The sequence below is a fragment of the Brachyhypopomus gauderio genome, chromosome 1, assembly GCF_052324685.1.
Source record: "Brachyhypopomus gauderio isolate BG-103 chromosome 1, BGAUD_0.2, whole genome shotgun sequence".
Lineage (NCBI taxonomy): Eukaryota > Metazoa > Chordata > Actinopteri > Gymnotiformes > Hypopomidae > Brachyhypopomus > Brachyhypopomus gauderio.
The window spans coordinates 9,035,442-9,063,403 of record NC_135211.1 but is presented as its reverse complement, the minus strand read 5'-3'; the positions used below and the strand labels follow the sequence as shown (position 1 = coordinate 9,063,403).

Genomic DNA, 27,962 nt, shown 5'->3' with positions numbered 1-27,962 from the left:
TGCCCAAGGCGCTTTACAATTTAACACAGGTACGAGTCACAGACAACCAATCACACACACACCGGCGAGAAGCGGCAGCCAATTGCACACAGCGTACTCTCTACCGGAAGCCACAGCCCCCTGGGGGACTGAATGGGGTGCAGGAAGGGGAGAGAGGACAGACCCTAGTGGCAGAGCACCATCCACCACTGGGCATACAAGCAAACACACACACACACACACTCAGACACTACTTTTTATTGAACATAGAGACACAGACACACACTCAGGGAGAATTTTGTCAGGGACTGCCAATTTACCTAACGTCCATGTTTTTGGACGAAAAAGATATTGACGAAAGATGAGATATTGGGGGGGGTCGCTGCTCCATGCTGTGACGTAGTGCTGCTCCTACAGACAGAGAAGAGACTTGGATGAATCCATGTGCACAGCAGTCAGTGCATGCGGGAGAGAAAAAAAAACATTGAGTAAAGCTTTTTACACAAGTATTGTTCCAATACCAATACCAGCGTTGGTATCGATATTATCAATATTTGGATCAATCCGCCCACCTCTACTAAGAAGACTTTTGGGAAACATTAGCAAAACTGGTGTTCTTAAAGTTGTTCGTAAATTTCTAAGATCGTTCATTATCAGGAAACAGACCCATGGACAGCATTGGCACCTGAACGCTATGTAAAATATCTCCTCGATATTTCTTATTACACAAAACAACTGTGATGGAAATTTGATGATTTCCATTTATGTCAGGCTTTCTTAGTATACATTAAACACATTAGATATAGGTGTTAGAGATCTATTTACATATACGTGTGTTTATCATGGCACTGAAGCCATCCTCGTGGCTTCAGTAGACCTCAGATGTGTTTGTGTTCTCTCTGGACGGCCTCGGCTCAGTCCTAATCTGATGTTCCTCTGCTGTTCCTAAACTGACCTCGTTGGAGACGCCTAATCTCCACTTGGAAGGGACTATGGCGACACCCAGTCTATCACGTGGATGCTGACCGTGGAGGGGGCATGCAGGGGGAGAGGCTAATATGCATCTGTCAAATCAGTGTTAATTATGTCATGTATTGTCCAATCACATTTAGTTGATCACCTCTTGTTCATCTCGTGGACACCGTGTGTATTGATGAGTAAAAGTATAAAAGATGTGAGTTCGGAGTGGGGAATTAGCTCCCTTACTTCTAATTCCTGGGGAATTAGAAGGCCTTACTTCAGTCAGCCAACGACAAATTCCGTTGAGCGGGACCCACAGGTGTCTGCCTCCTCGGCATCGGAGTTTTCCTGGAAACAGACGAACAGTTAAATTAACTAAACCCCGGTGATAAACTTATTGCAGAGGTTGTGACTTCTCTCCTGGTGCGTGTATACACGGTAGAGTCCTGCACGGGTCTGTTTTTTGAGACCCGCATCCACCCGTATCCGCAGAGTACAGCACCCACCCGCCCACGAACCCGTGGCTATTTCAAAGTTAAATCCGTACCCGCCCGAACCCGTTAATATTCTACCCGTTACCCACCCGTGCCCATGACAAATCACACAAATCTAAAGTATTGCTATAGAGCACTTTATTTTTCAATGCGTCTCTGAAAAAACGTCAGTACAACACAAAATAAAATATAAGGTTGCTGTGCAGTAACAGTATTTAGGGACTTGGACATTTTTTTCAAAATTATTTAATCACATTTAAAATAGTTGTATTATATGCAGCACAATATAACTAAAAAAAAGATGCCTCAATTGTCAAATTTAATCAAGCCAGTCCAAAGATATTCACATTTAAATCGGCCCTATTTTTTTAATGCAATTAACCTAAATCTTGTGATCAAGAAATGTGCGCTAGTTTTAGCATGTGGCCATAGTTGCCAGGTTCGCGGTTTTCACGCCAAATTGGGCTTGTTTGAAAATTCAGCCGCGGGTAAAAATTCTGGGGTGGCAGGGTGCGGTTTTTTGGGCTACTTTTGAGTTGGGCCACCGCGGGAGTTACAAGTCAACACAAAGAATCGATCGCGATATAATACTTAATGTGTCTCCATTTTAAACACTCGCCACCCCCCTCCCCCGTCAATAACTTTGGGCTTTGGGCTAGGCTGCTGAAGGGCGGGTTTTACACTGACTTTGTGCGGGATATTTTTGTAGGACCTGGCAACCCTGGCTAGTTTTAGCATGTGGCTAGTCCGTGCCCGCCGTTATCATGGTTCATCGGACCAACACGTTGCCTTGGGAGCCTTAAAACCTACCTTAAACTGTACAGACTGGGATAAAACTTAAGGAAACAATAAACAAGAATATAATGTAACGGTCCACGTATCTATTAATATCTTTTGAACAATCCCACAATGTTTTTGAACGGTCCAAACGCGAAGTTAAAATTCAACCAGGCTCAAAAAGAAACAGGAGCACGAAATGTGAATTCCTCTAACGGGATGAGAGAAAGCGAACATTCAGTTATGTCATATTACGAAAACTCTGGGAAGAAACCTCCTACAAACCGATGAAAACAGCGTTTTTTTTTACCGCGCGCTTGCGATGACTGATTTCGCTTAGACAGCGCGACCGGAGAAAAATGGCCGCGGCTCAACCATTGTCATGCGGAAATATCCAAGTCCCTGTATTCCTAACTAAAAGTAGCAACTGGTAAAACGCAAGAAAATTTATGTAGCCAACCGGTTCCATAACACAATGCAAAACGAGAGGGAACAAATATAACAGTATAACAACTAAATAAAATCACACATCATATAACAACTAAATAAAATCTATCCTAGGTTACTGTGCAGGAACAGTATGTCGTCCACAGTTCCAGGTTTGAGCTGCGTTCTGCGCTCTTGTATCACAAAACCAGCGGAGGAAAAATCTCTCTCACTCACAGCGCTGGATGCGGGGATTGAGAGGACACTTCGGGCAATTGTTGCCAGGTTGGGGAAATCGTCCTGGTGTTCTTTCCACCACAAAAGAACATCGAACGATTCGTCCTTAGGTGGCTTGAGTTCGATGTATGCTGAAACTTCATCGTTTGGCTCAGTGTCTTCACTGGAATCCTCAACATCGGACAAATGATCAGATGGGGCGAGACGAGGTCTCTTTGGTGCTTGGTTCAAAACCTCGGTGCTGGGGCCTGGTGAAGAGTCGCGTCTCTCGCGGAGTTCTGTTAAGAATAGAAATAAGAAATTAACGACATAAATAGATGCTAATAGAGCTGAAACGATTCTTCGAGTAACTCGAGTAATTCGATTACAAAAAATACTCGAGGCTTCGTTTAATTTATGTCACCATCTTTTTTATATGTTTAAAATCCTGCTTTGTACTACTGCACAGCTCCGGTATCATTGTTTTACACGGACTGACGCACAGGTTTAAGGCGGCGTGATTTGTTTTGATGGAAATGGCGCAAAATGAAGATAGCGGTGTCCGTAAAAGGGCAAAAATGTCAAAAGTGTGGGACCATTTTTTGCTGTGCAAGGTGGACAATGTAGTGCAGTGTATTCACTGTAAAACGGATTTGGCCTACCCAGGGCTTAATTTGAGCCGGATCCTGGCGGAACAAATAGTTATTGAACAAATAATTCTATAAAAGACATTTTTTAAACACAAGATCCACATTCAGACTTCCTAAATCACATAAGAGCTCTCCCTTTTAGCGATGCCTTTCTGCGTCTCCATTAAGCTAAAAGCTAGTTATACTTTCGCGAATGACCGTAGCGCGTAGCTCCGCGGAAGCGTTTAAACTTGACGCGTCACATTCTGTACAGCGTTGTGCGTAACGATATGTGGTATATAGCAGGGCTCTCAAGTCTCACGCATTGAGCGTGTGACACACGCATTTGACCGTCTTCACACGCTCACATGCCACACTTCCGATTTCACACGGCGAGAAAAAAAAATCTCGCCGCTCAACAACTTATGTTCGCACACCCCCACACGCCCCCCCCCCGCTAAACAACTCACGTCCGCCCCCCCCCCCCCCCCGCTCAACAATTAACGGTCGCCACCCCTCGTCAACAACTCTCACACTCTGACATGAATCCAAAACTTGAGAGCCCTGTATATAGAAACACCCCTCAAAAACAGGGGGATGAACATTTGACGAATGTCAAAACACTTAAAACACTTATAAAACACACGTAAATCATTTAAAAGTAATTTATGTAAACGGATTGGCTTGTTATTAACATTTGTGCGCCTAAGCGTTGCATTTTGTGTGCGATCCGGTGACATTGTTGGCCTCAGTGACCCCTTGTATCATGCCGCTGTTTGCGTTCCGGCATCGTTTGATTTACAAATTAAGCACTGGGCCTACCATAACAGTACTTCCTCAATGCTTCAGCACCTAAACCGAAAGCATCCACACGTGAACTGTGCTTCTCCAAGCGGAATAATAGCCAATTGCTTGCTCATTGTAAGAGAACTTTCATGTTGCATTACACACTATCAATATTATTGTGTTAAAAACACAAAAGTGTGATTTTATCAGATTACTCGATTAATCGATGAAAAAATCGACAGAATACTCGATTTCAAAAATATTCGATAGTTGCAGCCCTAGATGCTAATCAACAATTGCTAATCTCCAATTGCATTGGAAAGCAGCTTCAGGCTTTTCAATTTTGGGTGCAAAATCATTGCCAGCTTGTGCAGGAGGTGTAGCTGAAACTTCTCCTCCAGGACCTTGAGACATTTTTCCCTCAGGGATGACAATGTCATGCTGTCAGTCGAGCACGGCTGAAGGTGTCGTCTTAAGCGCTCCCTCCACACAGCTGTCAGGTGAATGGTGGGTGTTTTCGAAGCTTCCAAGACATTCCAGGGCAGTCATGGCCTAGTGGTTAGGGAACTGGTCTTGTGACCGGAGGGTCGCAGGTTCGATCCCCAGGCCATGACTGAGGTGCCCCTGAGCATGGCCCTTAACCCTCAATTGCTCACTTGTATAAAAAATGAGATGATAATGTAAGTCGCTCTGGATAAGGCCGTCTGCCAAATGCCATAAATGTAAATGTAAATGCATTGGTTGCGTCTTTGAATCGAGCCAAAAAAGCCACGATGTCCAGCAAAGTCTCCTTGCTTACAGCGGTCAAGCGGTCTTCCTCGCCTCACTCCTCTAGGAGAACATGGATGGCCTCGTATTGGCTGCTGATGGAGTCCAGCATTGTGTGAAGCGAGTTTCACCGCGTCTCCACCGACGCTTTCAGTGTTTTCTCCAGACGGCTCTGAAGGTGCGTTTGTTTAAAATAAGTCACTAGCGATTTTGGCAGTGGGATAAGCCCACTGATCTCTTCACCAAACACTTTTCCTTCTGTGTGTTTCCCCAGCGTGGTGTGCAGCACTGTGTTCAGGACATGAGCTGAGCAGTTCAATCTTGTTACTGTACAGAGAGCAGCGATGATGTTTGAGCCCTGGTCCGTAACATACACGAGTTTGGAGAAGAAGTCTTCCAGTCCGAACTTACGGAGTGCTTGTATCAAAGCTGGCTTTATATTGTCAGCTGTTTTCCGCAGTGAGCTGTCTCATTTGGCAGTGCAAAGCACTCTCTCCTTCAGCTTCCACTCCTGGTTGATGTAGTGCATGGTCACACAGAGATAGCCCACTTTTCGGAAGTCATCAGTCCAAAAATCGAGCGTGACAGCACCATTGCAGCCAGTCATCTGTGACCTTATCTCAGGAGCAATTTTCTGCCTAGTTTCCTCCGCGAACTTCTTAAGTCTGCGAGAGACAGTGGTAGGATCGGGCAAAAGTTGATGTGCATCTACTGCACCTGCCCGAGCTCCGACATTGATCAAGCCCTGGGCTAATTCCAAAAAACCAACACCACTAACGGTTTCAAAAGACCTGATGTCTCGACTGACAAAATTCACAGCCAGCTGTGCAATACTCTCCTTGTCCTCACGCCTTGGCGGTTTGAAGCTTTGGGGAAAAGGCATTGTTGACTATTTTATATAAACATTTGGCCAATCTTGCTTTGATCTGCTCCGAGTCCGACATGATGACTAATGCAGTGGCAGCTAACGTCAGTTTGCTAGGCCTATATGTAGGCCCTATGTACAGTAGCCTATTGTTGGGAAAGTAAGGGGTTAATTATGCAATAATACACGAGAGGCACTGCTGTGCTGCGGTCGTAGGCCGAGTGCCGTAGATCAGTGTATTGCGATTATACCACAGTTTCATTATCGCTGTTTATTGAAAGATTTTGAGTTAAAGAGGACGAGAAAATAAGACCTGTTTGGTTAAAAATACTCCAGTGTAACAGAGGTGAAATGAAACTTTTTAATGGTTTAAAATCCCACCAAATCCTGATTGGGTATATCAAGTACTTTTCAGCATTTTGTACATATTTGTGTTACTTGTGTGGGGGAGTTCTTTTATTTTGTTAAATGAGTTGTAATTATGTACCGTTTCTTTAAGAGACGCCATTTTGTGTGCGCGTTCTTGCGTCATTCTCAGTGTTTGAGAAGTGAGCTAAGAGAAGGTATGTAATTCATGGCTCCAAAGTTAACTTATTTTTTTCATTCATTAGAAATGTTATAAGTAAACAGTGTGTAGTAAAAAATATAATAAGTATGAGTGTAGACGTGTGTGTAAGCTGTAGTCTAGCTGTGAACTTTGTAAATGGTCATTTTTGTACATTTCACTCGATGTATGTTTCTCCGCTCTAAAGAGCTAGTTTCCCATGTGCTGAGGGAGAGCGCCACGCAGGCTACACATTCACTACAGTCGTCAGACTTTGTTTAATTTGTTTGCTCATACAGGTATGTGAATTCCCCAGTGTGTTTTTCATTTGTTATTCACTTTATTATTAAGTGGAGAACTGCATTCTGTATATTGAGTTAATTTTGGTGAATATTTATATTCTTTACTTTCGAAGGTAGCATGTTAATCTTGTGTGCGCGTTCTTGCGTCATTCTCAGTGTTTGAGAAGTGAGCTAAGAGAAGAGCTAGTTTCCCATGTGCTGAGGGAGAGCGCCACGCAGGCTACACATTCACTACAGTCGTCAGACTTTGTTTAATTTGTTTGCTCATACAGATCAGTCACCAACACAAATAAAAAGAACTGTTTGAATCGACCGGGATCCGAGTCTCCATTCAGCCAGAGTAACAACACAGAGACACAACGCAGGGTTACACCAGTCAAAATAGTAATTCATTTTGATAATGTTGCTGCTTGTTTGTAGTTGCGCTGTTTGGCTTGTAAACGCTGCTTCGTTGCTAGGTTACCTGTATGTGGCGGAGTAATACATGGAGAGCTTCGGTTACAGTGCTATAACGTGTAATATTGGCACTCCTAGATCGCCTCTCAGCCAATCACATTGTAGGGTCGGAACTAGCAACGCATTGTATTCTGGGAGTGACAGTGAGTGGTAGTACTTGCCAATCTGCTGTGGTGGGAGCAGCGCGCTAAGTTCTCTCTTGTCATTTTTCTTTGTTCTAGCACGGCCTCCCATTTAGCTTTGTAACCACCAAGCAAGCTACAAAAAATCATGCACAAGGTAACACTATGTTAATTACGTAGCAAATAAAAACCTACTAATGACCACTTATTTAACTTACCCGCCCGCATACCCACCCGTAAAATTGTGGTATGTGTAAAACCCACCCATTTCAGCATTTATTTACCCGTACCCGCGGGTACCCGACCCGGTGCAGGACTCTAATACACGGTGGTGGTTATTGGACGGGTTAACTGAGTGATTGAGTGTTTCACCCTCGGCTGGGAGTCGAGTACCAGAGTATCAGGGAGAGTGAGATTCAGGTTCTGTGTGAGTGTGTGTTGTGTGGGGAGTGTTATTTTTTTCTGCAGAAGCAGCAAAATGGGCGGATGTATTTGCCGACGTACTGACGGTGAAGTCAGTGAGGCACTGCGCGAACATCCTAGAATAAGGTACATGAAAGAACGGTATGGCGATACTGTAGATTACATCCACTTTGATCCTGTCCAGTGTTCGACTTTTAGATGTCTACTTTAAAATGTTACAAGACCTATGCTATGCGTTTTAGCTAGCTAGGGTAATGCTAGCTACACTAGCTAGGGTAATGCTAGCTACACAAATATTAGGGCTGCGAATCTTTGGGAATCCCACGATTCGATTCAGAATCGATTCTTGGGGTCACGATTCAATTTTTTCCAGATTCTAACAATTCAATTCAAAAACAATTATTTTCCGATTAAAAAGCTATTCTCAATTCAAAACGAGCTACTCCGGTCTGCTGGCATAAAAGCAGAGTACATTTATGGAACTGTGGAACCACCCTACAACCACGGACTTGTGTTAATGGGCCGCCCAATGGAGGATGGGTTCCCTTTTGAGTCTTGGTCCTCCCGAGGTTTCTTCCTAATCCCCACCCTATAGGGAGTTTTTCCTCGCCACTGTCGCCTTTGGCTTGCTCATTAGGGATCTGGACCCATACGATTGTAAAGCTGCTTTGTGACAACGTGTGTTGTGAAAAGCGCTATATAAATAAATTTGACTTTGACATTTATAAAGATATTATAATTGTAAAGGTTTTATCAACATATTGCAATAATGCAGTGGTTCTCAAACTTTTTCTATCATTCCCCACCTCAGAAGAAGCCCCACGAATGGATGGCGAACAGAATTTGTTGACCGGGGGGTGGCAAACATAATTTGTAGCCGGGGGGGTTGTGGTTATGGCAAACGTGATTTGTTGACGGGGGGGCGAACGTTTTAAACATCTGGGGCTTATGAGAACCGAACAGGCATTAAATCGACAGGCTTAAGCCTGGTTTAAGCCTGGTTTATACTTGATGGGTCGCGAGCGAAAATGATGTAAAAATCATAAATATAAATATATATACATAAGTATAAATATTTATACATATACTCAAAATGATTCGAAATAATTCGCTTTTTTATCACATTATTTAATGGTTGTTTATTTTCAAAATGCCTTAACGTCTTCACGTTCTCTCATGTTTCGTCCTGGAATTACAAGACGTAATACAAGAGAACTGTTCAGTCAGACAGATATTTGTTGTGAAACGAAGTAGTTACAATTTCAAGCATTTTCGAGTACTTTAGCCTAAATTTCAGCACTTTCAAACCTGAAACACAAAACAACATTAACATTCGTCATAAAGCTTCATTCCCCTGTTGTTGAGGGGTGTTTCTTTATACTACCACATATCGTTTCAGACAACACTGCACGCGGAAAGTATAAATGCTTCCACCGTTCACGCGAGGTGGGCGGAGTCACGTGCTACGGTCACTCGTGAAAGTATAAACCAGGCTTTAGAAAGGTTCATTTCTTCCAATTGCTTGCACCCCACCTGCAATACCCATGCGCGCCCCACACTTTGAGAAACGCTGCAATAATGTAAACACAAAATTACACGTTTTTCCTTAACAAATCACAAAAATTAAAAATATATGAAAGTGCTTGCAAAAATAAAAGTGTTGTTACATTAATAAAATGGGTAGGCTTACGTTAGCTGCTAGAATTTCCACTTCACAGATGAAAAAAAAAAATATATATACCGTATTTGATTAGAATATATGAGTTTCTTGAGTATTGTGGTTAAAATATACCTTAATATACCTTAGCATTCTTTTTCACATAAAAAGTTATTTTTATTTAACCTTTATTTTACCAGGAGTTATAATCACTGTAACTCCCAAATATCATCTGTAGTGTCTTTATGCGTGTGCAAACGATCAAGCCCATTCTTATCTGGACCGGGTTGACAGTCAAAAGTGTTTCCAAATGTTTGCTTTCAAAGACCTTGGAGCCGTGTGGTCTTCATACTTTAGCAGCGCAACAACAAATACCGTACACTACACAACCCGCTATAGCTTTACTAGCATGCTTGCACATAGTCAAAGCTGTTGCCTTGTTTTGCCTAGCACTACGGTGGCGGAGAAGGCACACATGCACCCAAAAAAAATTGATTTTTTGAAAATGGGAGAATTGATTCTGAATCGTTCAATGTTAGAAACACGATTCGAGCTCGAATCGATTTTTTCCTGCACCCCTAACAAATGTATCAACATAAGACATTGCTAAGCCCAACTATCAAGCTGATTATCAAGTGTAGCAAATACACTGGTTATTAATGAATTATGAACGGGGCATCATCCTCATTGCTCAGGAACCAATATTGTGATAACAGGAATAGGTGGAATATGGTCTAATCAGTCTCATTACCAAAGGGTTAAGTTCTGATTCCGTGCAGTGACCTAATACCATTGACCAAAATATGTATTTACCACTGTGACCAGATTAATGAATGTCCAAATTTATTGAATACTTGATATTACAATTGATGCATTATAAAGAATAGCATATGGAATAATTTGGCTCAAAATGAAACTAAACCTATATGTAAATCTACTAATCTAAATCAGAGATATAATAGTAAACAACAAAGAATAGAAAATTAAACAACAGCAAATAATAAGCAACTATCGACGGTCATGGGATTTAAATGGATTTAATCAGTGGTTCCCAAAGTGGGGGGCGCGCTCCCTAGGTGGGGCGCGGAGCTTGAAAGTAAAACGTGCACATGTGTCAATATTAGGGATGCACCGATTCCGATATTAATATCTGAAAAAATTCTAGATCGGGTATTGGGGACAATGTGACCGATCCATAAAAACAGATCTATTCAGTCTAATTCTATGCTTGTATTGCTTGCTTTTTGGAGTTAGTTCAACCTTAATACTCGCGCTGGTGGTATTCCACTTAGTCCGTTTATTTGCTGGTTGACCAAAATAAACCTGGGCTCCAGCAATACTTCACTGTTCATAGTTGAACTGGTGAGTTGTCCAAAGCTCATTTAATGCGTTACTTACAGAAATAATTTAAAGAGCAGTGGTCTGACTCGGTCTACGGCAGAAAGCTAAAAAAACAATATTCCATACGCGCGCTCAACTCGCTCCCTTAACGAGACAGTACACATATTTCTGGCCGTTACATGCTTTGTGCTCTGCGTGATGTCTGCGCTTGCAAACTAGCCGCATATGTATTGCTGTTTCTCTTATTTCATCTCCTTATTTATTTTAAATTATATTTAGAATTCTTGAACCATTTAAAAGGTTTCTTGCAGTTTATTTTTTTCATGTTTGACCAAAGTTGTGAACCTATTGTTTTTGTTTCAGGTTCTTTGGTACATTCAATGTTATATTCATAATTGCACTGACTGAACAAATGCAAGTTGTGTTGTTTTTACATGTTTTATGTGTGTTTAAGTGTGCTATACTGTGCAGAGTTTTCAATAAACTTGTAATTCAGTATGTCTGTGTTTTAAAAAAAATTGCTTTAAGTCGATTCAGCACAGTTTTACTCTATCAGATCGGTATCGGCAGAGGCGGTCTTTGCATAGAGGCGTGGCTAGGCAACTGCCTTGGGCCCCTCCCACTGCAGCCCTCTGTAGGGGCCCCCTGATTAGCTGACTTATTTCTCACATATTAATGTTGATGGGGCCCCTAGCTAATTTCGCCTTGAGCCTCCAAATTGCTAAGTCTGCCACTGGGTATCGGATCAGTATCGGCCGATACGAAGCCAGCTCTGTTGCACTGTCAAAGATCTGTTGAAATCTTTCCTCTGTTCTTTTCGCTTGCAGAGCTGTCTTGACATAATTTACTACAGCCTGCATGCCTGCAATTGTGATGGTTTGGCTTTGTAAGGATTTGTTGAGGCATTCCATTTCCTCAAGAACTTCCGATGCAAGATGGAGTCCCAGCACGGTGTTCCCTTTCTGGTATCTGTTAAGGAGACTGTTTCTGAGCCACCAGCTGAAGCCAACTCCTCCAAACTGAGTAACACTTCCTCATACTGTTTGAGGACTGAATGGACTGCTGTGACTTGCACAGTCCACCGTGTAGGACACAGTGGCTTAAGTGTGGTAAACAATCCATGTTTAGATGTGGCAATATTGCAGAAGATGGTCTTGAACTTCCCTGAAAGTCCAAACAGATGCCCCAATTCATGGACCCACTGTAGCACGTCACGCAGGATGGATGAGGCTACACAAGTTGCCTGTGTTATTAAATTAACACAGTGAGGACCACAGTGTACAAACAATGCCAGTGGTTGTGCTTGTGTAAGATAGGCCTGTGCACCAGCATATTTTACAGACATATTTGCTGCTCCATCATATGTTTGTCCCGTGAGCCATCTTTGGCTACATTTGCAAGGTTTTGTCCTGTTGTAAGTGGCACCTCATATAAACCAACAAATTCTAATAATAATACTTTATTTTTATATAGTGCTTTTCTGAAACCCAAAGACTCTTACAATACATAAGGAAACAGAAACATATAATACAAAACATACAAAACAGTACAAAGATTGTATGGAATTATGGAGCAGGGAGATCATAGACGAGAGAAAAGAGGTGAGTCTTAAGTTTAGATTTAAATGTGGAAAGAGAGGGAGACTGTTTGATCACAGTTGGAAGGGGGTTCCACAGTCGAGGAGTGAGTCTGGAAAAAGCCAGATCATCAAAGAGTTTAGATGATGGTACCTTTATAAGTCCAACAGTAGAAGATCTAAGAGATCTATAAGGTCTGTAGGGAAGTAGGAGGTCAGACAGATAAGGAGGAGCCATGTTGTTTAGAGCCTTATTGTCAGGGCAGGCCCCAGCACTGCCCCACCCATGACCACCAGAGGGCGCTTGCGATCTACGTCACGTAGACGTAATCAGCGAAGATGACATGCAGCTGCCTTGCTCCCAACTTAGGGAGGCTCGCTGCCGTGTCTCTTCGCTGAGTTGTTTGATTCTCTCGAGCAGTCAGCCGGTAACGTCTTGGTATACTCCTCGTTGTATTTTGCCTTCTCTTCTCTGTAGCTGTTTCTTCAAGTGTTTTCACTTCTGCGCCCTTTTGGGTCTCAAGTTTTCCTTCCGCTGTATTCTTCTCGTTTCTCTTCAGATCGTTTTGAGAAGTTTTTATTTTTCGCCGTCCAAATTGGTGAGCCAGTTCTTCCCCCCGAGGTTTTTGTTTCCCTTTTGTTATCCTAACTCGCGTTGATTTTATTCCGCGTTTCTTTTTGTTTCATGGTTTTGCATTTCTATTCTGTTCTTACGTACATCGCGTTGAGCACTTCTGCGTTTCTTTAGTTTTGCGCGCTGTGTTTTCATAGGCTTAACTCGCGTTGAGTTTATTTCTGCGTTATTATTTTGTTTCTCTTCTGTTTGGTGGTTTTCCTTCGTGCTTCCTTCACGAAGACGTTTTCCTTTGTATTTTTTCTTGTGAGTGTTTTGGCGGTGATCTCGGTTTTTCGTTTTATTTTGTGGTTTTGGCGTTTAGGGTTTACCCGGTGTATGTGCGGTCACGCACCGCTGCATAAGACCACGTGGTTTATGCGCATTCACGTGTCTATGCATAACACTTATAGGCCAGTAAGAGAATCTTGCATTGAATCCGGTATGTAACAGGGAGCCAGTGAAGATCCTGGAGAACAGGTGTAATGTGATCATGTATACGGGTGTAAGTGAAGAGACGAGTAGCAGAGTTTGGGACTATTTGAAGCCTATGAACAGAGGAAGAACTAATACCAGCCAACAGTGATTTGCAATAGTCTAGCCTGCTTGAACATGAAAGCATGAATGAGGCACTCAGCAGCAGACTGAGAGAGGCATCGCCGGATCTTTGCTATATTGCGCAGGTGGAAGAATGAAGTTTTTACAACAGAGTTTATGTGGGCAGTGAAACTAAGGGTAGGATCGAGAAGGACACCCAGATTCCGGACCAGGGTAACAGGTGAAATCTGTACACCGTCAATGTTGAGAGAATGGAGGAGTTTTACTCAGGACTGACTTGGTGCCAATCAGAAGAAGAAAAGGTCACAGTTATAGTTTTCAGGGGGGCTAGTGCATTTAACATTAATGCACGTGTTTCAGGAGATGGGGGAGCTGTAGCAAGTTTATCCTGTCAGAAGCAAGTTTGCAATCTTGCGTATTAACATGGATATTAAAGTCGCTGACCAGCAACAAGCGGTGAGAGACTGTGCAGGCCAAAGTAAGTAGTTCAGACAGTTCAAGAAGGAATGTTGGATTCAGTTTGGGTGGACGATACAGCAAGATCACAGTGACCGAGCCTGGTAGTTTAACAGTAACATGTTCAAAAGAAGTAGCAGATGTAATGCTCACTTCAGTAATATTAAAATTGCTATTAAAGATCACAGCTAGATCACCTCCTCTCCCAGAGGAATGAGGTTTACAAATGTATTTATAGTTTGGGGGGTGGCCTGATTCAAAGCATAAAAATCACCAGCTTGTTGCTAGGTTTCGGTTATAAAAAGCATGTCAATACAATTGTCCAGTATAAACTCGTGGAGTAGCATTCCCTTGTTAGACAGTGAGCGAACATTAAGTAGTGCCAAAACAGCTCCGGAGTTGGTAGAAGGGAAAGAGCGCAAGTTGCATAGATTGGCAGAACGAGACACAGTTTTTTGTACTGGGCGAAGGGTAGTCCAGAATGAGCAAATATTAGTTCCAGCAGAGTAATGGACAGTTCTGTTATGATGCCGTCTTGAGCCCCGATGGACATAGCAATGGTGAGATAGTAAGCCAGCTTTAAAAATTTAAATTATTTTAAAATCAGCTTTTAAAAATTATAATAATAACAACGCAATGATTTCCATGCATAAGGAACAGGACGAAAACAACTAATCATTCAGTAAGTAAGCAATAACTAATTCAAAATATTGGCTCAGCAACTGATCACGTGAACATGAAGTGTGCGTCATTTTGATACCAAAATGGCAGAGATTGTAGATGGGGGGTGGCGGCGAGTGTAAATTGTTAGTGGAGGGGAGGTATAAATGGTCACAAATTAAGTATTATATCGCGATCGATCGCAAAAAAGTATAAGAATAAACGCCTCTGCTCCTCTCCCCATTTTATGTGATCCCTCTGCTATACATAGGAGCTGCACGTACATTCCATAGTTCAACCTACAGCTGTCTCTTATTCTGGAAGCGAGGTCTTACTACCTGGCCTTACCACATAAGGTCACAGTGAGCCTTCTCTCACACATCCCATTTTTAGCCTAATGCAAATACATAAAGTATTGGAAAGAACATGCAAGCACTTTCCCAGTCATTGTTGATATTAAGCAATTTGATTAATAGTATAATGTAAACAAAACATATAGTGATTAATATTAGAAATTTGATTAATACTTTAAGGCTAGTCAAATTATATATAGATTATGATAAGCTGTTTGATCAATACTGTAAAGTAAACAATATATGAAGGGATTAAAATGTAAATCTCAAACAGTAGTAACTGCAAACTTATGAGGCTTGCTTTTTGTATGATCTGTAAATTTCTCCACAGCCTTTTTCCAATTTCTGAACCCAGCAGAGATAAATGCTGTATCACTGTTTTTCGCCAGTGAAGACTTGTCAGGTTGATATGCTTTTAGACCGTAAAAGCAGAGAACTCCATTTACACTACACTCTGACTGTAATGAATCCAATGGAATTCTTGAAATAATTTCTCCTGGAAATGTAGGGTTTTGTTTGCAAGTGTTTGAACTACTATTTCTTTTGGATTGGGCTGATATGGCTCAGTTATCTGATCTGGCTCTGCTCTTCCATCTTGTGCTCCTTTACTGCCTGAGAATTCACTGATCCCTGGCTGCTGTTGATACAGTTAAAATAAACAACAAAAGGTGTAATAAGGGCACAAGAGGGAAAAGGGGGTTTGGGAGAAACATAGGGACAGACAAACAAACAGGCACAGGCAGCCACGAAATCATCCTGGCTGCCTGCCAGAGCGCTAGCAGTGGCGCGACCCCTCCTGAGGTCGCAGGCGTGACAGGTGGCAGAGTTCCCCCGGTCTTCGGGACCGACTTCCGTGCGTGCGTTGTGCTGCTCGGGGCTCCCGCGGAATGAACGCCCGGTCTCTTTTCTCGCAGCGCCTCTGAGGGCACTCCAAACCTCCACGTTGGGCCACGGACTGTGCCACCGCCCACACGCGCTTCTGGGGATAGCGCCGCCTCACCCCCTGACGTCTCCATCTCTTCCTCTCCCTCGGAGTCACCCCAACCCAGCGACATCGGCTCCACTGAGGTCGGGTAGCAGGAATAACTCATGTTGCTCCCTTCCAAGGGGACACGAGGACCTTACACTCCTCTCGGGCACCCCTTCTCAGATCGCATGGTCACCTCCGAGTAAACAGAAGCGCTGTCTCGCTTTCGCTGTTGTGCTCGGAGGGGGATGAACAAACAGACGGAGGTGGGCTGACATTCTCTTCCTCCCATAATACACCGTAGATTCAGAGTAAATGGATGGAGGGGGACTAACCTCCTCCTCTTCCGCTCGTTGGGGTTTGAGTGGACTGACAGAGTGGGGCTGATTTCCACCTCACCTTCCCCATAATACACCGTTGGGGCAGAGTACAACGACGACGGGGGGCTGACCCTCTCCTCTTCCAACGTCCGGGGAGCTGCAGACACGGGGGGGATGCAGCTGGCCTCACCCTCACTCTCCTCGTCCGAGTACACGGAGGGGGGGGGGGGGGGGGGGGTTACAGAGCCAAGGCACCTACACCCACCACTATAGGCACACTGGACTCCTCGGGGTACACCAAGGGGATGTCCTCTGTCATAAGAGTGTGGTACGCCTCTCTCCACACCGCTTCAAAGAACGACTCTGCGTTCTTCTCCCTCACAAACACGAGGGCAGAGGAAGATGTGTGACGGCGCTTGGCCTTCTTCTTCCCCTTCTTACCACGAGTCGTGTATCCTGGCATTTTGCGGCTCGTCTTTCTATGACGTGTGGAAGAGGCAGGCACGATGACTGAAGGAACGGTGCAACATACAACTTTAATGACACAAAAACACGTGAAGCTCAGTGCAGAGCGCAAGCACATACATCCAACGCTTACACAGGCACGAAACTTTAGACAAAGACGAGCACTTGTAAGTTTTGCACCTTTTTGTGTGAAAGAAGAGGGCAGATACTTAGACATTATAGATTAAAACATGGTGGTTACACAAGATTATCACCAATACCATGTCTTCATCAAGAGTGCCTCTGCACATTTAAGTCATTTAATACTCTGAAGGTACATCTTTCCAAAGTGCATTCTCAGATCAATGACAGTACAAGTGATGCTTCAAAAAATGTGTTTCACTGTCAACTTTGTGACTTTGAAGAGCCATGCACAGAAAAATACTTTTTTTCACATATCCGTACGCATATTCGGATGCGGCAAAACGTACTGTGCCCATACAAAGATTGTCATTTTGAAACCAGTGTCTATACCACTTTTAATGCTCACAAAAGCAGGAGCCATGGTGGCATGGTGTCAGAGACATGCACTGCAAGTTGCAGTTTAAACCAGGAATCTTAACACGTACTGAAAATGTGGTGGAAGTTGTTCAGACTGAAAACGAAAGCGATCCAGAAGACACGGATAATTTAAAAGATGAAGATTTTAGTGATACCAATCTAAATTATTTGCAGTGCCAGCTTACACATAATTTGGCAGCACTTTTCTTTAGAATGCAGACAATACTCAACATATCTGAGGATGCATTGCAAGATGTAATACAGCAAATTAACCAGATAATGGATCTTTCAAAACCTATGTTTTTTTCTGCTGTTCAGAGAATACTCCTAAACCACTATCCTGATGCTGACATGTCTATAGCTACAGAAATAGTAAATGCAGCTTCAGAGAGCAACGTAATTTTGAAACACACTCAGAAAGGAGGCTCCCTCTCCACTTCATGCAAAAGAGCCTCTTACATGGTACATGAATTTAAAATTGTGCAACCTGTTGAGTTCATGACCGCTAAGACGCAGTCTGTTGTCAATGTACCTGTCCTTAAAATGCTTCAGGCTTTGTTAATTAAAGATGACATCTTGAACAAGGCTCTCAGTTTTTACAGTAGTGATTTGCAAGGATACAGAAGTTTCAGGGATGGTTCCCGTTTTAAGAACAATACCATACTTATGGAAGAAAGCTTCAGAATTGCCTTGTGTCTTTACATCGATGACTTTGAAGTTGCAAACCCACTGGGCACCTCAAAAAAGAAGCATAAAATTTGTCACTCTGAAACGCTACATTTTGTGCTGATTTCATTTTTTTATTTCCATTTTTACAGAACAATGGACCAGTCCTGGCCAGTGAGGGTGATAGTTGGTGAAAATGATATTCGAAAAGTCATTTTGCATGATAGACCTCATACAGTGGAAGAACTTATAAGTGAGCTGAAGAATAAACTGAATCTGCAGTTTGAATTCTTGCTTCACTACGAGGATCCAGATTTTAACAATGCTTTTTGCAACCTCACAGACATAAGTGACTTGCCTAATAGAGCGACTGTGAAGATAGTCTCTGTGGAAAATGTAGTTCTAACTTTGTCTACTAGTACATTGTCTTCAAGTACACTGTCTTCATCTGACACAGAAGTTCTGTCTTCCACTGAGTTGGACTTATGTGAACAGTGGCCTTCTACATTTGAGGTGCTAAATTTCTCAGTGGATATTGAATACAGACTGAGAGAAGGAAACCTAATTTATATGAGAGATGGAAAACGCATGTCAGTTTCACGAGACATGAAACATAACATCCTGCAGAAGCTTGCTGAGGAGATGTACAAGTACTCTGCTTATCCAGAAGATGATCATTTCACCAAAGTTTCTAAGGCACTCATTTCTAAGCACCCTTGCTTTACTGAGCCAGGGTCAAGCACAGGATGCGATGGGTGGAAGAATAGCTTGAAATTTAAAATGGGTAACCTTCGTTCTAAGCTTAGGAGATGTGGAATGGCGGATGTGTTAGTCAATAGTAACACGAGAAAAGGATGGAATCCAGATGGGGAAGCACCTGCAAAAACTCTGAAGAAACCGAGAAGAAGTGAGACAAACTTCCTGCCAGATTTTCCACAGGGTCAGGATGCATCAGCACTGGAAAGATCCAGACAGTTGCTTGAAAATGAAATGAAAAAAAGGTCACCAAATGCAACATTTGTGAGTGAGCTGATGAACCAGACTTTCTCACTGAGACGGAAAGAAATTGTGGAAGATCAGCCTCCAGTGAAGCTCTTGTTGGAACGCTGGCCAGCGCTTTTTATTAAACAGCAGGTATGGTAACAAATGTATTCATATAATATAAAACATACATATAAAAAACATTCACATTTTCTTTATAACAAAACATTTTACCTCAATGTGTTGCAAAGCAAATCATGAGTGTATTTAAGGTTTTTGCAGAATTTACAAGGGTGGCAAGTAAAGATCTTGAACAAGACTTTTTTGAATCCTTGGACCGTCACATGCCACGATTCATTGAGATCTTTAAATCCAAGAAAGGAATTGTTGGCAGTACACGTACAAACATCCTTGCCCAGGTTGAAACAAAGGTGAGTGGTTTTTGGACTTTTTAATAAAGTTGTGGCACTGCTCGTGAATGAAAAATGGTATAATCCTGGACATATTACAGTAAAGGAGCGTATCTGTACCCCAGATATCGAACTGTTAGCAGTAAGTTTTCGTCCTTGTTATCTGCCGGATCATCAGGAAATGGTCACAGCAATCAAGTGAAACACTTCAGGGGTGCTTTGAGTCTACTGACTGGGATGTACTATGCAATACACATGGTGATGACAGACTCCATGACAGGGTGTGTAACTGATTACATTAACTTCTGTGTGGACAACATTATCCCCTCCAAGTCAGTTCAATGCTTCCCCAACAACAAGCCGTGGATCACTAGTGACTTGGAGGAGATGCTGAACAAGAAGAAGAGAGCCTTCAGAGATGGAGACAGGGACATGTTGAAGAGTGTGCAGAAGGAGCTGAAAGTGAAGCTAAGAGAGAGCAAGGACGCTTATAGGAAGAAGCTGGAGAATAAACTGAAGCAGAATAACGTACGTGATGTGAGGGCAGGAATGAGAATGATCACAGGCTTCAAGGTGAAAGGGGAACATGCGGACGGAAGCTTAGACAGAGCCAATGAGCTAAATACTTTTTTCAACAGGTTTAGCACAGGACTGTCAAATGCTCATCCCACACCCATCCACACGGACCATACAGCCTACATGCCCCCGGAGCTACCTTCACCCATCACCTCCCAAGTGCTAACGATTGCGAATCAGGACTCCAGACAGCTTCCGACCTCCACAAAGGATCTTCACACACCTCAATCAACATCTTCCTCTTGGTAACATTATCCACTCCTTTGACATCAACTATCACTTTTATGCGTATGACACACAGCTGTATCTGGATCTCCACCCTTCTGACTCTTTCCCTCCTACCACACTGCTGTCCTGCATCCAGGAGATAACTCACTGGTTAAACAATAACTTCCTCAAACTAAATCCTACTAAAACTGAGTTCATGATCATCGGCACCAAGTCAGCCATCTCTGCCCTCTCCAACTGTAGTCTATCTGTTGATAATATCCCAGTTACTCAGTCTTCTGTTGTGCGAAACCTTGGCGTTTCATTTGACTCCTCTCTCACTTTCATCCCACACATAAATTCTGTCCGTAAATCTGCTTTTTTCCAGCTCCGCAAAATTGCAAGGCTCCGCCCCAAACTTTCACTAAAAGATGCTGAAACCCTGGTACATGCATTCATTACTTCCAAACTAGATTACTGTAACTCCCTGCTTTATGGTCTACCTGCTAAATCACTTTGCCCCCTAAAACAAATACAAAATTCTGCAGCCAGAGTTCTAATGTCCACAAAAAATCTGATCACATCACTCCTATCCTCCATCAGTTACACTGGCTTCCTATCTCTGAACGCATCCACTATAAAATCCTACTCCTAACATTTGTAACATGGCTTGCGCCACGGAGCGAGGAGACGGACACAATCGCTGAGAAGAGCGAGATTTATTGAAGGGAATACCATAATCGTCGTCGCTTAGCCAGGCAGGGTCAATCACAGGAGGGCAGTCCGTAAAACAGGCAAAGACAGGCATCACAAGACAGGGAGCACGGGAAACAGGAGAAACATGAAAACGGTCAGGCACAGAGAACAGCGATGGGACAGACACGATCACAAATAAATTCAAAATACCGGACGAAGGACAAGGGAGACTCAGGGGCTTATATGCACAGACTTTAAACAAGGGGCAGGTGATGACAATGACACAGGGGTGTGGTAACAAACGAGGAATCAAAACCAAGGAGCAGGGCGGGACAAACAGGCAGGGAACACGGACATGAGGGAACCCAGATTGACAGCTACGAGAGGGGGCGTTGCCCTACGTGACAACATTCAAATCTCTGCATGGTCTTGCACCCTCCTATCTCTCCAACTTTCTCCAACTTCATATCTCATCACGTCAGCTCAGGTCCTCTAACCTAGGTTTGCTCTCCGTCCCACGACACAAACTCTCTACTATGGGTGGCAGATCATTCAGTGTCGCTGACCCCACCCTCTGGAATTCGTTACCTCCCCCTATTCGCTCCTCTGACTCTCTCTCTACTTTCAAAACTCAACTCAAGACTTTCCTCTTTTCTCAATATTTCTGCTCTCTCTAAGCCAGTGGTTCCCAAACTTTTTCTGCCGTGCCCCCCTTTAGTAGATGAGAATATTTTTGCGCCCCCCCCCATATTGACTAGGGATGTGTTGAAAACTTACAAAAACAGTAGGTTCACAACTTTGGTCAAACATGAAAATAACAAACTGCAAGAAACCTTTTAAATGGTCCAAGAATTCTAAATATAATTTAAAATAAATTAGGAGATGAAATAAGAGAAACAGCAATACATATGCGGCTAGTTTGCAAGCGCAGACATCACGCAGAACACAAAGCATTTCAACAAGCCAGAAATATGTGTACTGTCTCTTTAAGGGAGTGAGTTGAGCGCGCGTATGGAATATTGTTGTTTTTTAGCTTTCTGCCGTAGACTGACTCAGACCACTGCTCTTTATTTTATTTCTGTAAGTAACGCATTCAATGAGCTTTGGACAACTCACCAGTTCATGTATGAACAGTCAAGTAATGCTGGAGCCCAGATTTATTTTGGTCAACCAGCAAATAAACGGACTAAGTGGAATACCACCAGCGTGAGTACGAGTCAGCGATCCACCTCTCCTCTGTGTGCTTTGTGTTTCACTCGCCTGTTAACTGTCCAAGTTCACTTCTATCCAGGACAGAGTGGATATTTAAGGTTGAACTAACTCCGAAAAGCTTTACAAGCATAGAATTAGTGTAACACAGCTTGCGCTGCGGAGCGAGAGGACGGACACAAGTGCTGAGAAGAGCGAGATTTATTCAAGGGCATACCATCTTCGTTGTCAGATAACCAGTCCGGGTTCATTACGGGAGGGCAGTCGGAATAACAGAGGTACACAGGCATACTAAAAACGACGGGGAAACACAACGATGAAACAGCGAACAGGAAGGCACAAATCAATAGCATGAACAAAGTACAAAGCACAAAACCACAGATAACCAGACTGGGGAATCACCGGGACTTATAACACTGAACTGAAACAAGGGACAGGTGAGAACAATGACACAGGGGCGTGGTAACAAATGAGGAATCACGGAGACAAACAAGCAGGGCGGGATAAACAGGCAAGGAACACAGACACGAGGGAACCCGGAGTGACAGCTAGGAGAGGGGGCGTTGCCATACGTGACAGTACCCCCCCTCAAAGCGTGCCACTCCGGGGCATGCAAGGGCAGACAGGACAGGGAAACGGACTAGAACAGGACAGGGAACCACGGTACACGGCAAGGGACAGGGACAGCAGACACAGGACGGACCAGAGGGATGGGACCTGGGGCATGGCAGGGACAAAGACAGGAGACGTGGAGACTGGCCTAGAGCTGGACTGGGACACGGCACGACACGGGACACAGGGAGACTGGACAGGGCCAGGGCAAGGTACAGGAGCAGGACAGGACAGGACTGGGAACAGACACAGGAGTGGGGCCAGGGGACAGGTAAACACGGAGGCAAAGACAGCATCGACAACATCGAGACAGGCATGGGCACGAGGTGGGTGACAATCTGGGGAACAGACACGGGGACAGACACGGGGACAGGGACAGAGAGGACACCACTGGACACAGACATAGGAACAGGAACACAGATCAGAACAGACACAACTACAGGGACAGGAACCAACACAAAACCAGGGACAGGACATGGGAGCAAAAGGAACATGGGCAACGAAACAGGACCACAGGGCAGAGAAGACAAAACATTGAGTCCAGGCCCACATGTGGGCAGCACAGTCTCTGGGGTAACAGGCGCGGATTGCCGACGGGTAGCGGGGACAGGAACCGGCGTGGACGACCCCTCCTGGGTCGCGGGGACAGGAACCGGCGTGGACGACCCCTCCTGGGTCACGGGGACAGGAACCAGCGTGGACTGCCGAAGGGCAGTGGGGACAGGAACCGGCGTGGACTGCCGACGGGCAGTGGGGACAGGAACCGGCATGGACGAGACGTCCTCGGGGGGCGGAACCACCGGGCCAACGTCCTTGGGGGTCGAAACTACCAGGCCGTTGTCCTCGGGGGGCAGAACCACTGGGCCGATGTCCTCGGGGGGCGGGACCACCATACTGACATCCTCGGGAGGCGGGACCTCCATACTGACATCACCGGGGGGCGGGACCGCCATACTGACATCACCGGGGGGCGGGACCGCCATACTGACGTGGCCACTACTCCCCCCAAAAAATTCTTGGGGAGCCTTCGGGGAGTGGCTTCCGTGGTCAGCGGAGGGAGGTCCTCTTCCTCGGGGTCCTGGGCGAGCCTGGAAGAACACACAGACACAGAAGCCTCTCGGTTGCTCTCTCTGCGACGGCTCCGCCTCCCTCGAGGCGTCGGCAGCTCGCAGTGGTCATAGAGACCAAACCAAGGGTTAAGCCAACGCTCGTCTGTGCGCTCATTCCGTCTGCCCGCGACTTGCACTACAGGTTGCTCCTGCCTGTAGTGTTCGCCAAGCCAGGCAGACACAGAGCACTCGATAGGAGTCTTGTCGTGAAAGCCAGTCGAAACCGAAAGTGATTGCGCTTTCCTCTGCTTGCGACGAGACGTCCTTGTTCCCACAGCGCCAGGGGTATTCCTGTCTCCGGTTCGTTCGCGCTGTAACACACGAGAGATAAACTGCACGGAAGCAGCCAACAACTCATTACAGCGACTAAACTCACCGGAGTCTCGCTCTCTCACTGTGTCCTCGTAAGATCTGTGGTTATGTAACGCAGCTCGCGCTGCGGAGCGAGAGGACGGACACAAGTGCTGAGAAGAGCGAGATTTATTCAAGGGCATACCATCTTCGTTGTCAGATAACCAGTCCGGGTTCATTACGGGAGGGCAGTCGGAATAACAGAGGTACACAGGCATACTAAACACGACGGGGAAACACAACGATGAAACAGCGAACAGGAAGGCACAAATCAATAGCATGAACAAAGTACAAAGCACAAAACCACAGATAACCAGACTGGGGAACCACTGGGACTTATAACACTGAACTGAAACAAGGGACAGGTGATAATGACACAGGGGCGTGGTAACAAATGAGGGATCACGGAGACAAACGAGCAGGGTGGGATAAACAGGCAAGGAACACAGACACGAGGGAACCCGGAGTGACAGCTAGGAGAGGGGGCGTTGCCATACGTGACAATTAGACTGAATAGATCTGTTTTTATGGATCGGTCACATTGTCACCGATACCCAATCTAGAATTTTTTCAGATATTAATATCGGAATTGGTGCATCCCTAATATTGACACATGTGCACATGTTTTACTTCCAAGCTCCACGCCCCCCCTGCAATAGCTCCGCGCCCCACACTTTGGGAACCACTGGGTTAAGCTTTAGGTGGTGAGCTTCCATCCAAGAGGCATTGTCTTTTAGACATGCAGAGATTCGAGCTGAAACCTGTGTGTCAGAAGGTGGGAAGGAGAAGAAGAGCTGGGTGTCATCTGCATAACAGTGATAAGAGAAGCCATGTGCAGAAATTGTCTCACCCAGTGAGCGGGTATAAAGGGAAAAAAGAAGTGGACCCAGCACTGAGCCTTGTGGAACACCGTGGAGAGTTTGCATGGCGTGGATGTTGTTCCTCCCCATGTTACTTGGTAGGAACGTCCCTCCAGGTAGGATGCAAACCACATCCATGCATTGCCAGTGATACCAAGGCCTGAAAGGATGGACAGGAGGATCTCGTGATTGACTGTGTCAAAGGCCGCCGAAAGGTCAAGCAGAATCAGAACTGGTGATAGTCCAGTTGCTCTAGCCGCATGGAGTTTCTCAGTTACTGCAATGAGTGCAGTTTCCGTAAAATGTGCCGGCTTGAAGCCAGATTGGTTGGGGTCCTGAAGCTGGTTCTGTGAGAGAAAGGAGGATAACTGGTTGTGTACAGCCCGTTCAAGGATCTTAGAAAGGAATGAGAGGAGAGATACCGGTCTGTAGTTGCTGATGTTGGTGGCGTCAAGGTTGGGTTTCTTTAGGATTGGCACCACCCTAGCCGCCTTGAATGATGATGGCACAATTCCTGAATATAAGGAGTTGTTAATGATGGTCGAGATGAAAGGGAGGAGTTCGTGGGAGATTGTCTGGAGCAGTGTGGATGGGATGGGGTCCAGAGGGCATGTGGTGGGACTGCTGGATGTCAGCAGCTGAAGCACCATCTCAGCTGAGAGAAGGAGGTTAGAGAAAAGAGAGGGGTAGGAGGGGACACAGTGGGCACAGGGACTAGGGAAAAGGTGCTACGAATCGTATTGACTTTCTCTTCAAAGAAGGTGACAAAATCATCTGCAGTAAGAGAAGTGGGAGTTGGAGGGGGGGAGGGTTTGAGGAGAGAAGAGAAGGTACTTATGCCAATCATTCTGGGAGACACAATATTGGCTGAGAAACCTCCCTATTTCTTGGTTATAGAGTTTCATTGGATTGGGGGTGGTAAGCAGAAATCAGGCCGTAATACCTAGCTAAGGTCAATGAGGAACGGGCAGTGGGAGGATTGCCTGCAGGGGAAGTGTGGGATTGGGCACACACAGCACACGCAAGTACATAATCCTGAATGTCATTTTCCCAGGAAAACTACCAGTATCATTGTGAAACGAGATGTTTTGTGTGTGTAATACCTGGGTGGCCAGTGCCTGCCTTTTTGTGGGCGAGATGAAGGATGCACCCTCTGATACACGGATACGTACTGCTTTCCTTTGGGGCAGTTATCAGGTCCTGGATCGGTTCGGAGCGCTTCATCCAACTCCTCTTGAACCTTCCATCTGGCAATCGCGAGGAAATAGGAGTCGCGCAGTATACGTTCCGGCACTCTCTCTCCCAGGTCCTTCTTGTAGATGCAAGAGAGAGCATCAGCCTTAGTGTTCTTCCAACCCAGCCTGTAAGATGCAGAGAAGCGAAACTGGGAGAAGAATAGAGCCCATCTGGCCTGTCGCGGGTTAAGGAGTCTGGCCGACTTCAAATACTAAGTTCTTGCGATCTGTGTAAACCACATAGGGGTGTTAAAGAGTGAGCTAAATGGCTAGGAGCTCCCGGTTCCCCACATAATAATTCCTTTCAGCGAGTTGTAGTTTCCTAGAAAAGTAAGCACAAGGGAACAATTTTGGTGGGTCTCCCTGTTGTTGTGCAAGGATTGCACCTACTCCCACCTCCGAGGCATCGACCTCTACAATGAATGTGAGTTGGGGATCAAGAAGATGCAATACGGGAGCGGATGTGAAAGCCTTTTTGAGAAGGGAGAATGCTCGCTTCTCCACAGCAGTCCATTTGAAGTCCTGCTTCTTTCCCCCTCTGAGGAGGTTAGTAAGAGGGGCTGCTAACTCACCAAAACCTCAGATGAAACACTGACAGAAGTTGGCAAAACCCAGGAAACATGGCAAGTCTTTCATAGATTGAGGGGTCGGGCAGTTCTTGACAGCCTCTACCTGGTCAGCATTCATGGACATCTATCCAGGAGAGAGCGTGCAGCCCAGAAACGTAACGGTGTAGCTGTTTAATTCGCATTTCTCGGCTTTAACATAGAGGTTGTGTTCGCGCAGGCGCTGTAAAACTGCAGAGATGTGTTCGACATGCTCAGTAACAGAGGGTGAATAAATCAGGATGTCATAAATATAGACAAATACAAACTTATCTATCATATCAAGAAAAATCTCATCCATAAAGGGCTGGAATATGGAGGAACTGTTAGCCAACCATCATAAGGTATTGGTAATGTCCTCTTGCAGTAACGAATACAGTCTTCCATTCATCGCCCTCCATTCCATTCAATGCAGACTGTTATACGCACTCCTCAGATCAAACCTAATGAAGATATTTGCCCCCATTAGGCATTACTGAGAGGCGGAAATGAAAGGAAGAGGGTAAGCATATTTTGACGTGACTGCGTTCAGTGTGCGGTAATCTATACAGGGATATAATCCTTTCTATCAGGGCTTTCTATCGAGGAGGACCTGAGAGGTAAGTCCATACAATTTCTTAGGCAACTGGATCTCCATTGTGTAAGCTTTCTCACTTTCCAGGAGATTTCAGGGTCATGAGCAGACAACCAGGGAAAACCGAGTATAACGGGATCTCTGGGAGTGGACATGAGGAAAAATTATCATCTTCCTCTGGAGTAAATGTAACCCGGGCAGACTGAAAATAAATATATTTCAAATCCAATTTGGTGGAGAAATTATTTTACTTTGTGGCTCTGGGTAACAATATATTACCCTAAGCTCAGAATTAGATTTCTGGGCAAGAACGTGCTCCACTACACATTATACAACCAACTGAGAGAATACACTTTGCAGCTTACATGTAACGTTGCTCGCGCTGTGGAGCGAGGAGGCGGACACAAATGCTGAGGAGAGCGAGATTTATTCAGGGGAATACCAAAACCGTGGTCAAATGGACAGGCGTGGGTCACACCAGGAGGGCAGCCAGAACATGTAAGGTACATGGGCATTATCAGACAGGGAACTTAAACATGACGGGGAAAACACAGAACAGGCAGGAAACACGGAAAACTGAAAACATCAAGCGTAAACTCATGACAGGACCAAATAGTG

General features: G+C 44.7%; 1 long non-coding RNA gene across 1 annotated transcript in view; it reads right to left on the bottom strand.

Moving 5' to 3' along the window:
- Positions 1–269: 269 nt before the first annotated feature.
- The window catches only part of LOC143485148 (uncharacterized), a 55,179-nt gene continuing 27,486 nt past the window's right edge, over positions 270–27,962 (bottom strand). The window contains exons 2-4 of the long non-coding RNA XR_013122800.1: positions 2,874–3,151; positions 1,217–1,287; positions 270–390 (exon numbers count right to left, since the gene is read on the bottom strand). This is a non-coding gene — a long non-coding RNA (uncharacterized LOC143485148). The remainder of the gene's footprint in view (positions 391–1,216; positions 1,288–2,873; positions 3,152–27,962) is intronic.